Genomic DNA, 11,947 nt, shown 5'->3' on the forward strand with positions numbered 1-11,947 from the left:
CAGGAATTTATACATTTCTGAAAGGAACCTTCCTTAGGTACAGATCACATAGGGTCAAGGTCATAGCAAACTCTTTAGGAACACGTAATATTTATGGTAAGTATGAAATTCCAATCATTCTGCATATGAAAATTATGGAGAAGACATGAATTACACACTTACTCAGCCAGTTACCCACTGACCTTGCCTAAATGATCTTATATATATATCAAGGTCAAGTCACATCCTCTGGATATAAGAAACCTTACTCTGAAGAATGAGCATCCTATTTTGTCCCATAAAAAAGTAATAGACTGGACATAAATTATACATTTTTTCCTGTTAGCAGCCTTGACCTCCTAAATGATGTTTAGTCAAGCTTATGACATAATCTCTGTTGCAAATCTGAGCTTTCAATGTATCTCTATAAAAGGATATGGTCAGAACCAAATGAATTCTATTTTTGATAGTGTCCTTGAACTTGCCCAAATAACATTAGGTCAAGGTCATAAGATAACTACATTTCAAGGTCACTGCCTGGGCTCAATTGCATTGATGGTAACATATCAACAAGGTCATTGGGTAGAGGAAAAATTATCATAAAATCCGTTTTTTAAACAAATGTATTCATCTTAACAGTGCAGAGTACTTAGAATCTGATTTGTAATTGTAAATCAAGTAATTGAAATTTGTAGAGCAAAAAATTATTATCCCTTGCATTTATGAAAAGTTAATGTGGCATGTCATTACCTCATTATAAAACTTCAATTAATGACAAGTTTTGATAAAGGAGCCAGTAACTCCTTCACTTTAAAAGTAAAATGCTAAGAAACACAGGCTTTATGCATTGGCCCTACTGCTTGTACATAACAACAATACTCACTTTTCTAACTGAGAATATTGCAGCATTTCCTGTTGTGCTATATGCTTCATTACATCCTAACCTTATTCCTTCATTAAAGTCTGCTTCAATTACAAGAAGGAATGATAAAGGAAAATATGGAATGACCCTCTACCATAACATTAATGTAAAATTTGTTAATTATGTCATGGCACACATTTAAAAAGTACAAATCAAGTTATATAACATTTTCCAATATCTTTTTCATATCATATAAAAAATTCATTTGAAATCTTCACAGATATTACAATCTCCTAATTGAAATAAGCAATTCCCTTTTATGATGATATGAACAATTTTATCAAAATATCTAAAAAAAAAAATAATAATGGCAACAATAAATAAATAAATCAAAAATGAAGTTAATTAAGTTTGTCACAAGATTGAATTCTGTAAAGTCTGCATAAAATGCTTTTAGTATATTTTATCATTACTTACTATTTCATTTAAATAATTCTCCCCTTTGGAATTTTTAAGCTAAATCATTACAATAATCGTTTCGTATTGTTTTTCCTTAATTAAGAGTGGGCAGTCACATTTGTATAAACTGCCCACTTACATTATGACAAAATAATTGAATTGGAGTTTAAGTTTTAAATTTAATGCCACGATTGACGATAATTGTGTTGTTGAGAAGCAATTTATTTCCCTGATAATGACAAGTGTATCGTCATCAGTCATCTTTCTCGATGACCATAGAATGATGACAGAATTGACGTTATTTATCAATGTAGGTCAAGTCCTATTAAAATATTTTGGAAAACTTTATTTTTGAAAAACTTCGAAAATATAAAGATTTTTTCTATTATTGTTGTATTTATACCAATAATTTTACATGAATGTATAACTGTATATGCATTAACATTTACTGATGTCATGAGTCAGAGACCCTATGCTTCCCAATTGCAAGGAGCGAACAGGAATAAGTAAGTCAAGTCAAGATGTCATGAGTGTGATAAACTCTCGATATATGAAAATGTGTGCAAGCTTGCACATCTGATGTGACTAGGGCAGGGGTTTGGCAGGGATTTTTCTGTATTGGGACATAATTGCAATTTTTTTTCAGTAACAGTTTAAAATGATCTTTTCCTTTAATTGTCATTAATATTCATAAAAAAAATAATGTACATGTACTTAGGTATAATAAATATGTTTTATTATAATTTACTAGTTTTTCAATGAAATGCAATCATGCAACAGCAACCTTACTGTCTGGCATGAAGGAAAACTAATTTACTGAATCTTTTAAAATATATGTCAATTTAACCTTCGGAAATCCCCAAAACAAGCTTTTTACTGGTATATTAGTACTGAGAAAAAAAATACAGACATCTTTTAGACTGTCATTTTAACCAAATCCCAACCCCAAACATTTTGCTCCTATAGTAGTACTGATTTAAAGAATGTATTGCAATAAGATATTTTTTGCCAATACGGTAGAATATTTATGCATTGTGCAGCTCTCTATGTGGAGTATTATTCCCTGATGTGCATATACATGTACCATCAGAGACCCAAAAAATAAAGTGCACTTTAAGGGTACATGATATACTCCTTTGAAGGTACATGATGATCATCTATTTATACTTATGTATAATGTTTTCATTGATTTCATCAGACCTGCTCTAGAGAACAATTAACATAAAAAATGACATTGGCTAATATATAAAGGCATACATGTTAAGCTATTGTGATGAAAAATAGGGAGATTCCGACCACGAAAGCGGTAGCATTGCGCGCATTGTTTTACACTTGGATTTATGAAGATATATTGCATGTAATATACATGTATGGTTTTACATGAAAATACAATTATTAATCTTAAATATCTATTGCAAAGAAATAGACAGAAACACATTAGTTTGACATAAATTATACTTATTCAAATATTTTTTATGTTCATCATTTTGCTATGATTGGCTACTTAACTTGGCCTTTTGAATAGTGATCTTTGCTTATATAGCCAAGAAGCAATAATTCTGAATGTTCATTCAGTTGTCAAACACAACAAATGATGACAAAGTTTAATCTAGATCTAAAACTAGTCCCTATCTTTTGTTAAATAAATTGGATTTCCCGCGATGATCGAAAACGAAAGTAGAGATGTGCCTCATGGCTTGGTCAATCGAGTGATTTCTATTGACTTTATTGATTTAATTGTGATGTCCTATGCTTTTATGATTTTGTGCTGTTGTCGTTGTCAAATACATGCTTGAAATCTATGTACACATTGGTACAAAAAAAGCGTTTGAATGCTTCCGGGTCAAATCACGCGATATCTTATGAGATTTTATGACGGATGGCTTCAAAAATGGATACCCAAGCCAACCAAAAATACTTTAGATGAAATTTTTGTAGAAAACAATTTACACATAAAATCGGTACGGGAGATTAAACCAGGATGCTCCCACATAAATTGGTAGAGTTAACATGTATGTTATTAAAGGTGCCATTTCTTTTGCACAACAGCAATGCAAGAGGTGAAATTCATAAAGACTTTTATGAATCTATGAACATTCATGATGTGTTCATGAACGGTTCATGACTGGTTCATAAAGATGGTTCATGAACTTTATTCATGAATATATTCATAAAATGTAGTTCATGAACAAATGATGAATTTATATGAATATTGGTAATTTTCATTTTAAAGACAGAAAAATCCACATAAGTTTCAAGGTTTACTGAATGCCCAGTGGTTTTGAAGAAGAAGATTTGACAAAAATGATTGACAGAAAACCCAACTCTCATAATGCAGCTTTTGTCATGCAGATGCAATTATGAACTCCCCTGGCATAATTTATATTTAATAACAATATCTGAAAAAATAAATTGAAATCTTAACATTTCGTGTTTTTCTTTAATTTTAATTTGCATCACCACTGACAGCATTTTTTTCAAATTGATTATTTATGTTTCTTCATAATTTAAATTAAACAGTTATATTCATCATAATGTGCTTTAAAAGTTTCATCACACAAGACGAATTTTCTCTAACATCAAACTTTAAGCAAGTTGCAAAATAAAAAAATTCACAGTTTCTTTTACAATGTTTTTTGAGACAAATATAAAAGCATATACCACTCAGATGTACAATATAAGCACACTTTTTAAAAGCCTTATGGCTCAGGTGAAACTGCAAAGTATTTTACATCAAAGGTTAATTAACAGATATATCACAAGAAAAATTGAATTCTGGGGGATCTGTTAAATTAAAATGCTTTTATTACATTTTATCATTACTTACTATTTTTTTTAAATAATTCTAAATGACATTGGAATTTTTAAGCTAAATACATTACAATAATCGTGGCGTATTGTTTTTGTACAAAATTAAGAGTGGGACAAACACATGTATTAAATGCAAAAATATATTATGACAAAATAATTGTATTGGAGTTTAAGTTTTAAATTTAATGCCAGCATTGACGATAATTGTGTTGTTGAGAAGCAATTTATTTCCCTGATAATGACAAGTGTATTTGGCATCACCAACGGATTCATCTTTTAGTATGAAGGCATAGCAAGTTGATGTTGATCATTCAAACAGACACTTCAAACTTTTATCAATGTAGAGTCAAGTCCTATTAAAATATTATTGAAAACTAAATATATTAATAAAAAACTCTACAAACAATATAAAGATTTTTTACTGTATTATTGTTGCAATTTTTTATACAAATAATTTTACATGAATGTATAACTGTATATGCATTAACATTTACTGATGTCATGATCAAAAAACTCACTTAGGCCTTAAAATGCAGGTGAGCTTAAATGAAAAGGCTAGAGCTAAGTCAATGACTGATAACATTGAAAAAAATGTAATTTCAATTCATGTGATTTTATTATAAGAAAATGTGTGAAATCCTACCATTTTTTTAATACAGATGTGACTCTTGGGCAGGGTTTGTAAAATGCATGTATACTTCATAGAAGATTTTTTTGATTAAATTTGATCCAGAATAATTATACATAATTGCAATTTTTTTCAGAATTCATTGTTAAAAATAATAAGGATGATCTTAAGAATATTCTTTAAATTGTCATATTAATATTTATTTTAAAAAAAATAATGTAATAAAATCAAAGTTAGATTATTTGTTTTGAATGATAATTTATGTTTTATTCACAAGCCTAGTAATTTAAGCATCTACATGTATATGCACTTTTATAAAAGGCCAGGGCTGTGAAAATCATCTCAGGCAATGCAGCAACTATTAAAACTGTCTGAAACATGCAAGAAAACTGAAAATGGTCATGAACATGCATTACAAAATATATAATTAATTTAACTTTTGTAAAATCTTGAACAAAGGAAACAGGTAAAAGCATTTGTACTCGGGTTAAAATATATTAATGATATGTATAGATTTGTTAAATAAAATACAGAAATCTTGTCCTAACGATTTCACCGTCGGGCATTTTAATGGTGCCCATTAATCAAAAACCCCAAACATTTTGCGTTCGAGGACACATAAAATACTGTACAGATTGTACCTGATTTAAAAATGTATTGCAATAAGATATTTTTTTCCAACTTTCCTACTGTGGAACATCAACATGGTATTCGATATTTTTGAATTTCGGTGTTGCATTGCTCTCTATGTGTTATTGTAATATTTCCAATTTAATTGATGTAAAAAGTTCGAATTCTTCATTGATAAAACTTGTTTTGATATAAAAAAAAATTGTATTTTCAGTGAAAAATTACATGATAGTGTTTGTTATTTTTTTGAAGGTAAATGATATCATCGTACATTTTTGAAAACAAACTTGTATAATGTTTTCATTGATTTGGAGACCTGCTCTAGAGAACAATTAACATAAAAAACGACTAATATATAAAGGTGCCATTTCTTTTGCACAACTGTGCAATGCATAGTGATGCTTTCGGCCGCTTGCATATCAATTTGATAATTTTAGAAAATCTCATTCTGTAAATGTTACTGTCTATTTGTAAAATTAATAAATATGTCTTTTTTTTTAAATGAAAGTTTTGTCTAACTTTGCTTTGAGTTTGGATCCAACCATATAACATACATTAATTATAGACAGACTCGAAACATTCATAGGCCTGATTGATCTACAAAATGGCGGTCCAAGAAAATAGGCTTAAATTCCATTCAGAATGTTTTAATTTGGAAGTGCCTCTATGCAAAATTATATTTCATGTTTTACAATCATGGGTAATTTCAGAAAAAAGAAAGATGGTTCACAAATGTTGATGGCAGCAATAAAGTCAAAAAAAAATCTGACTCTTGAAAAGGAAAAGAAAAAGAAAAAATTATGATACAAAAAAAAAGTTATATCTGGAGAGAAAAAAGAAAATGCTTGAAAGCTGTTACCCTGGTGCTGAACAAACTTTTTTCAAATTTAAAAATTAATTCTCACTTGTAAAATTGAATCATATATAAATAGCAGTTATGATAGGTTAAAATTCAAAATAAATTTTAAATTTTTTATTTTTACCAGGAATGTTTCCATTTACTAGTTTAATGGCATTGCATTTTATGACAAAGATATATACTGAAAACAAACAACATGTGTTTGAAATAACAGAGGAATGTTACTTTTTTAGCATGACTTCATGCATTTTCATGAATAAACGATCGTTTTTGGATTTTTTGTACAAATAAGCCGGGTATAGAACTGCAAAATGGATGAATTTTAGATTCATGGAAAAAATTTACAAAGAATAGGAGCTTGCTGCATTGAAAATTTTCATGAATATGACTGTTCATGAAGATATTCATGAAAAAAAAATATTCATGAATATTACAATAAATAAAAATCATGATTTGAAAATGCCCTCACCACAATCGGACACACGAACATTTCGATGAAGATGTAGCGATAAAATTCATGAAAAATTCAAGGAAATTCATGAATTATTCATATCGGTTTTGCAGGGGTAGTGATGCTTTCGGCCGCTTGCATATTAATTTGATAATTTTAGAAAACTATTAACTTAATATTTATTCCCCATTGAATTTCTTGCTTGGAAAAGGCTATGGTTTGAGCAAACTTGAATTCCCATTAAAATTTTCATATGATGCTTGGTTAAAATTTTAATACCCTTGTTCTGACTAACTAATAATTTACTAGTACTTATACTGAGAGTAAAAAATTAATGACACCCAGCAAGATTCAATTAGAAAGTCTCGTGAGCTAGGGAAAAAAGTGTCTATGTCTAAAAGTACCATCAAAATCAAATGCTGAAGCCCCCCCTAATTATTGTGTATTCCATCATTCAGTAATTCTTTTAAAGATATCAATGGACCATAAACGTTGATTTAAAAAATCTCATTACAAATTCTATTTCATCAGATAACATTTCCACTTTTTGGAGTTACTGTTACAGTAAAAACCTTATAATCTTGGAGACAGTAATATTGTATGCTTCCAGACCCTAGAGGCTCTTTTTACAAATTAATGCTTTCAGCTAAAATTAAAACAGTTTCAACTTTATTAGTTATACATAACTAAGGCAAAATATTGGTTTATATTCAAGATAAGATTTAGCATATACTTTATGCAAATAAATCTGGTAATAGAGTGCATTATAAGGAGATAAATTGGTGGTTACTGGGGTCATATTTCCTATCATAGGAACAATTGTTGTTTGAAGTTTGCTGATGCCATCTTTTGTAATGACAGCTAGATTACTTCAGGCCATATCCCACAATCCTCTGGTGCTACAGAGGCAGGATGGGAAAAAAAGCAGTGTATCTAATTTTCTGACAGATTTCATGATGGCACTGCATTCTGATATAATGCCTTTCTGACAAAATGACTGGCCTGTTAATATAATTGTCTTGTATACACTCTAATCCCCTTTTCATGATTTATGGTGATTGCTGTTCTTTTATCATTTGACTTGTCAAGAAAAAATGGAATAAAGCATTTCTGAAGGAATTAAATGATCACCATATGATATTTTCACCAAACTTTTAATAGCTATAGATAGCCATTTTTTCATTATTGTATTAGTTTATCAACTTCATATTCGAAAGAAGAATATATCTTTTTTTGAATTATTGCTATCAGTACAAAATCTGTCAGCAAGTCATTGCATAATTATTGAATTAAACTTTCTAAGTCACTTTTCAAATAAAATAAGCTAGATCTTAAAATGACATCACCCCCCCCCTCCCAAAAAAAGAAAAACAAACAAATAAACAAAAACAACATACAAGATGTAACACTGGTGACCCACTGATGACCCTGTATGGCAGCCCAATACCAAGGTTAAAGGAAATAATATGGCAAAGGTTACTGTAAACCAACTATTATTCGAGTCATATTTTATTCGCGATTCGTCAGTTAAAAATCAATCCACAACGATTAATTTACGTGACTGAGGAAACAGTCGCTACAAATGCTAAGCTAAATGAATGGTTCGCATTGATTAATATTCACGAATTAAAGTAGATCGAGGAACTCGTGGATATTTCTTGCATGTGAATAAAAGTTGGTTTACAGTAATGAATTTTAACTAGAAATATGTCCATAGGACCTGAGCACTGTGGCTATTTATAAAGCAACATGAAAACTATGTTTAAAATTGAAAAGTTTAAACCCAAAAGTAGTCCCAACCATTCCTTAAAGGGAAGAGGGTATAATTTGCACAAACTTGAATCTACACTACCTGAGAATGCTTCCATATAAATACATGTATAACCAATCATGGCTTTGCTATTCTTGAGAAGATTTTTAAAGAATTTTACTATATATTTCTATGTTAAACTTTGGTCAGCTAGTGTGGCCCCATGCAACCCCTGCAAGTTTGGGTCATGAGGGCACAAACTTGAATCTATACACTATAGGATGCTTCCATATAAATATGACCAATCATGGCTTTGTTATTTTTGAGAACATTTTTAAAGAATTATCCTATATATTTCTATGTAAAACTTTGCATCCGAAGCCATCTGGTAGAGTCCATCCCTAAGGGGCATCATCCATGCAAACTCTGGTTCACACTTCCTAGGTTGCTTCCATATAAATATGAACAATCATGGCTTTGTTATTCTTGAGAAGAAGTTTTTTAAAGAATTATCCCATATATTTCTATGTAAAATATGGTCAGCCATTGTGGCCCTGTCCTACCCCTGGGGGCATCATCCAACAAACTTTAATCTACAATACCTGAGTATGCTTCCATATAAATATGACAAATCAATGCTTTGCTGTTCTTTAGAAGAGTATTTTTAAAGATTTTTCCCATATTATTTCTATGTAAAACTTTGGTTCAGGCAGGGCTTATATTGTGGGAATTAAATTATAGGTCATGATCCAGCAACAAACTTGAATCTACACTTCCTGAGGATGCTTCCATATAAATATGAACAATCATGGCTTTGTTATTCTTGAGAAGAAGATTTTTAAAGAATTATCCCATATATTTCTATGTAAAACTTTGGTCGGCCATTGTGGCCCTGCCCTACCCCTGGGGGTCATGATTTGAACAAACTTTAATCTACACTACCTGAGGATGCTTCCATATAAATATGATCAATTATGGCTTTGTTATTCTTGAGAAGAAGATTTTTAAAGAATTTTCCTATATATTTCTATGTAAAACTTTGGAAATGGCCATTTTGGCCCAAAAACCTACCCCCGGGGTCATGATTTGAACAGACTAGAATCTACACTACCTGAGGATGATTCCACATGAGTTTCATCTTTCCTGGCCCAGTGGTTCTTGAGAACAAGATTTTTAAAAAATGTCATTAATTTTTTCACTAATTAAGAAAATTTAGGTCCCCTTGGAAGAGGGCATGGCAGGGTCAAAAAATGTTGAACAAACTTGAATCCCCTTCACCTAAGGATACTTTGTGGCAAGTTTAGTTGAAATTGGCCAAGTAGTTCTTGAGAAGATGAAAATGTGAAAAGTTTACAGAGCTAAACGCAAAGTGTGACGGAAGACGGAAGGATGGAAGGACAAAATGTGATCAGAAAAGCTCACTTGAGCTTTCAGCTCAGGTGAGCTAAAAAGTTGGTTTACAGTAATGATTTTTAAAAAGTAGGTCAAACTCTAAGGTCAAGATCATGAATTCAAAAAAACTGCTTCTATTAAGGAAAGGTTTTGCCACAAGGAATACCAGTATATCAGTCAAATATGGATGCCATAGTACCAAATATTCAAATGTTTATGGGGAAGTCAAAGTTTTTACCAATGTAGGTCAAACACAAATGACAAGGATGGGAGCTAAAATAAATAGTACCCACAGGAAGGTCTTGTCGCAAGGAATAACAAGAATAACAGAGCTAATTTTTGGACATAAAATTTCGTTGTTTTGGCATCAAAAAATACTTTCGTGGGCATTTACTTTCGTTGTTTTGAAAGTAAACAATATATAGATTTCGTGTAATATATCGTTGAATATTGTTAACAATGAAATAAACGAAATTTAATGACCTTGTGTTGGTGGTGGGAGTGGGGGCAGGTGGGTGTCGAAGGATGGGGGTACTTTAATTAAGAAGGGCGGGAGTGGCCATAGGGAGTTGTGGTGTAAATTTTAATTTAAAAAATTCAAAAGGTTTCTTGAGATATCGCCTAGAAATGAAATTTTTGCACACACACAAAATGTATGAATTTACAACCTTGACCTTCAATCTTTTGACATCAAAATAAATATGGATCTTTCTTAGACCATTAGAAGTTGTGGTATAAAATATCATTGCTAAAAGTCAATTAGGCTTCTCGAGATATTCCACAGAAACGAAAGTGTTTAAACAGACAGAATATTTTAATTTATGACCTTGACCTTTGGACCTCAAAATCAATAGGGATCTTCTTTATGCCATAGGGATCTTCTTTAAGCCATAGGGAGTAATTTTATAAAATTTCATTGAAAAAGCTCAAAGGCTTCTTGAGATATCATGTGGAAATGAAAGTGTTACAGACAGACAGACCTACAGAAAGACTGATGGAAATTAATATCCCCCACTTTCAGTAAGGACAAAAATCTGACATACAAAAGCCTTAGCAATAATTACTCCAAAAATATGGCCAATATTAAAAATTTTCATAAGTAGGTCAGCAAACTCAAAGGTCCAAAATGTTGACATCCAAAGAAGGTCTGGGTACAGGGAATACACAAGTGAAATAAAAAAAAGTCCTAGCACCAATCATTCCAAAGTTATGGTTCAAGTTAAAGTTTGGTAAGTTTTGAAAAATTATACATTAAAAAAAACAATACAGCATATATCCACAGTATAGTAAAACTTGTCTTATCTCTCCACCACTGGTTACAAAATGGACCGAAGTCGACATTTTGGATTTGACATTTTTAACAATTGAAAATACTGAAAGGAACTCAATGTCACTCTGTGTAAGATAAGATTTTGGAAAATACAACATTTGGATTAGACAAGTTTCACTGTATTTATCTTCTCCATTGAAATGCAATGTCCAGAGCTTGCTGCTTCTCCATGGACTTCTAGTTGTATTAACTCTGTGTGACTTAGCATTTTTTTTTTTCTAAAACAGAGATTGTTAAATGTGACAAATTTCTATTAAAAAAAAAAAAACCATGAACATGAGAAATTTACTTGAAGGTGTTAAGTGCTGTGTTGTGGTTGTCACAGTTTTATGGCAAAGGAAGTGCACAAAAGATTTTTCCCACACCATCGTACTATAAATAAAACCACTATATACTCATTGAGAAAAGTTTTTTTTTTTCATTAACTTAATATGGACAATATCTTTTTGTCTATAAATCAACCAAGAATTTTTTTTTTATCATAATTGGAACTGTTGATAGGGTGATAGGTAAGAATTAAAATATCAGATGTCCTTAATATACAAACATACCAACAGATATTCACAGGGAATAAAAAAAAACACCACTAAAGATATGACATAAGTGATGAACGTACCACTACTTTTATAGATGCAGGTCATAACAAACAAACAAATTTCATGTGCCTTCAAACAATTTTAAGTTGTAAAACTAGCACTTAGAGACAGTAATATACTTCCTCTAATTAATTATTCCAGGATATCTTTGAAGTCTTAATTCAAATTAGCATCAAATGCAATCAAAGTCTAAAGGAGTA

General features: G+C 30.8%; 1 protein-coding gene across 1 annotated transcript in view; it reads right to left on the bottom strand.

Moving 5' to 3' along the window:
* Positions 1–11,947, bottom strand: part of LOC134270900 (probable ATP-dependent RNA helicase DHX35) — a 105,344-nt gene that overhangs the window by 12,166 nt on the left and 81,231 nt on the right. The window lies entirely within an intron of this gene.

This window comes from Saccostrea cucullata, unplaced genomic scaffold (genome assembly GCF_032062105.1).
Source record: "Saccostrea cucullata isolate Sc308-1 unplaced genomic scaffold, CSIRO_AGI_Scuc_v1 ctg400, whole genome shotgun sequence".
Taxonomy (NCBI): domain Eukaryota; kingdom Metazoa; phylum Mollusca; class Bivalvia; order Ostreida; family Ostreidae; genus Saccostrea; species Saccostrea cuccullata.